Here is a 3,537-nt window from a genome sequence, read left to right as displayed (position 1 = left end):
TTATATTTCAAATGAAAATTTTGAACTATTAGTTTAACTACGATTATTTAAACATTGAGTATTTATTAAATAATTAAATTAATAGGTAATGGATAAAATCCATAATTTATCTAATACACTTATCATGTTGCCCTAAATAATTAAAAAACAATTTGACAAGGGGACTTGCCTATAGACGAAGTCTGGATCAGGTATTCACAAGCTCCATTACTTTTAAATTGTCAAATAACCTTATGTGTAGTAGTGATTGCTATATCTTGAATTTTGGTTAAAGAGTAATCAAAAAATACCAAACAATTGGATTATATTAATATTATTATTATTTACGTCTTGGACATGGGAAAGCAGGAAAATGGTGGCTAATGGAGGTCATAATTGATTAATGATTGGCACTTTAATTATTACAAATCATACATGTTGTATAGACACTTTCTAATTATCTTTTGTTCATCATATTTTTTTTTATTTAGTGATTACTTATATCAGATAATCTCATTTTAAACTTTCCAAATATTTAATATTGCTTTATATAACATACACATTTATAATATTATACATTTTGCATGTTGTTTTTTTAACTAACATTTAAACATGAAAGTGACATTTTCTAATTATCTTTGTCAATCACATTCTCTTTTATGTAGTGATTGCTTATGACAGACCTCAACCTATGATCTCGAATATTTCTCTGCTAGACTTTGGCTCGCAGCACCTATAAGGGCGGACTTAAGAGGTAGGGGTTTATCCAACCCCATATTAATTTTAAACCTCGTGAGATTAGGGATTCAAAACTCAACTTGAGGCTTCAAGTTCAAATCTTAGGAATCACTTTTTCGAAAACCCCTTTATTGGAAATCTTTAATCAGCCATTAATTACGTAAATCTAATATAAATTATGTAAACCTTGATTCAAAGTTTTAATGAAACATCATACAATCTCTTTAATGGGTCAAAAATAAAGAGGGTCAGAGGTGGAACATACAAATTTAATCATCTCAACAGTTAAATGATGTTACAATCATTATCTTCGCATTTCTTTACATTCTAGCTAATATTACATTTGGTACATACAATTCTTTATTAAATCTGTATACGTGTATCGTGCTCCAGATCCAGATTATCTTTCAATGTGATGATCGCATACCAGATATCTTCAGCGTGAAATTATTGCATAATATCAGCACACAGTTAATGAAATAAGATGACAACATCTAGCAATTTTTTTTTCTACTTACCTGCACTGCAGGGATGATTTCAAGCTTCGTCTGTCACGACCAATACAATTGTGACTTTTCAAGTTCAAGTCTAAATCGAGCCCGCTTGAGTAGTAAAAGTATACTAAGGTTGAGTTCCAAAGCAACTGTTTCTTAGACACAACCTTGAAGAGCAGCAAACACCAGTGTAATCCCACAAGTGGAGTCTGGAGATAGAATGTACTCAGACCATACCCCAACCTTCGAGGTAGAGAGGTTGTTCCCGGGTTTCTGCTAGACTCAACCTTCTAAGACTGATCTGCAAATGGTTTGCATGTAATATAATATGACAGGGACAAGTATAAGAGAATGTTACAGCAAGGAGTGTGACAGATGTTAGCTTTTTGTGAATCGGATTTAGTTTCCTGCTTAAACCAAAACAATATAACTTCATGCTCAGAGTTAGGTTTAACTTTGATGAAATCTTGCAAAATTTAATGCAATGCAATCTCTGGTAAATGGCATTTTTTTTCAAGTTCGATAGACTGGTTGTGTGATCAAAATATAAACAAAGATCGTAACTTACCTGGTAAATAATCTTGAAGCTTGAAAATAAATGTTGCAGATCCATCCCACGTTTTAAATTTGGTCAGTGTAGTCGTGTAGTAATTGGTAACCAATTTCATCAGGAATGACCTGCAAAAGCATGGTCAAAGCACTCAAGCACAAATTACCAGGCATGAGTGGCACATCGTGAACAATCTTAATATTGTTATTTCCTGCTGCCTTTCTTGTAGACTCACTCGTGGCAAAGAACTTCTTTTTCTCTAGGTAAAATCGAAAAGCAATGGCTTCTTCTACTCATCTTCTTCCCTGTAGCTTACCTGTTTTGCCTCTATTTCCAACATCAATCCATTTATGTGAGTTCCCATCCACCCTAGAGGGGAGCATTGCCCGTGTTATCAAATAATCTTGACATGTATCAAATCATTTCCATCATAATACATGTATCAAATCATTTATGTGAGTTCCCATCCATTCTCTTCACCACGAGAATACATGTATCAAATCATTTCCATCATAATAGAATTCAGAAGAACCTGAACCAAAACATCCCATGGATCATGTCCCCCTATACTGGCTATATCCTTTCTAGAAAAAGCATAAAAATTGAGATCAAACTTTGCAGGATTTGGGAACAAGCAGTCCTCTTTTTCCAAATAATTTATTGCAGGGACCAAGAGACTATGTTCCGTTCTTTCCAAAATTATACTTGAAAACAACTTCATGTTCAACAGAAGTTCCAATCCCATTTTCAGAGATGTAAGAATAACATCTTGAAAACTGGTCTCGAGCCAAGGATCTAATGGCAGAGGAGACGGTCTGGACAAAAAATGGCTGGTCAGAGCCATAATTTTTAGTCTGTAAAACGAAATCCATAAGATGATCATCTTCATCCAGACTCGAGCAAAGGATCTAATGGCAGAGGAGATGGTCTGGACAAAAATGGCTGGTCAGAGCCATAATTTTTAGTCTGTAAAACGAAATCCATAAGATGATCATCTTCATCCAGAATGTCTAATTGGTTAATTAAGCTTTTTCCTCCGAATCTCCTACAAAAATTCTGACCTCTGCGATGCCTTGCTCTGAATTTTGCACCGGGAGAAGTTCTCAAAATATATTTCCTTGCTTCTAGGAAACATTTAATTTAAGACCTGGTTAACATCATTAGCTACTTCGAATTCAACACTATAATCATCTTCAAGGTGATTCTATGGACGGGTCTGGTGTTCACACATTAACTTGTTGGCTTTTTGAAGTGACATTACCTAAATGACTGATCACCATCCTGAACCTGACCAGCAGTCAGATTTATAACTGGAACTAGAGAAAGCACTGAATTTGTTGTTCAGAAAAGCATCTTCTGTAAGTAAAACATTAGATGAAAGGGGTTGTGAAGAGTTTCTGTATTTACCAGTTTACACAGACTGCGATGAGCAAGAGAGCCATCAATTGACCGACTTGAACTTCCGATCTGACTGAGGAATCTGAATTCGGGATCATGCTTTTCAGAGCACTTCCCCACAGAATATCCTGAGAAGATCGAATCTCTATCCTAACAGTGCACTCTCCAGTCAGTTTCTTGGCTGAGGGGTAGGAAGTACAAGTGTCGATTTGCAACTCTAGGCCCTGCACCTCTTTTTCCTAATCTCATAATTCAACAACTGAATTCCTACCCACATTTCCAAAAGTAGCCTAAGAGAAAAGAAAGAGATAAAAAAAACTACACAATGGCATAACACCACTAACCAACCTTCCACAATTTGTTCTACCCCCCCCCCCC

The 3,537-nt window shown here is 35.4% G+C and overlaps 1 long non-coding RNA gene across 1 annotated transcript in view; it reads right to left on the bottom strand.

Annotated features, from left to right (window-relative positions):
- Positions 1-915: 915 nt before the first annotated feature.
- LOC107010232 overlaps positions 916-3,537 on the bottom strand; it is a 16,962-nt gene continuing 14,340 nt past the window's right edge. Inside the window, exons 16-18 of the long non-coding RNA XR_003576701.1 lie at positions 1,780-2,727; positions 1,236-1,512; positions 916-1,151 (exon numbers count right to left, since the gene is read on the bottom strand). This is a non-coding gene — a long non-coding RNA (uncharacterized LOC107010232). The remainder of the gene's footprint in view (positions 1,152-1,235; positions 1,513-1,779; positions 2,728-3,537) is intronic.

The sequence above is a fragment of the Solanum pennellii genome, chromosome 2 (genome assembly GCF_001406875.1).
Source record: "Solanum pennellii chromosome 2, SPENNV200".
NCBI classification, from domain to species: domain Eukaryota; kingdom Viridiplantae; phylum Streptophyta; class Magnoliopsida; order Solanales; family Solanaceae; genus Solanum; species Solanum pennellii.
The sequence above is the reverse complement of the archived record's forward strand: the minus strand, read 5'-3'. Positions and strand labels throughout refer to the sequence as shown.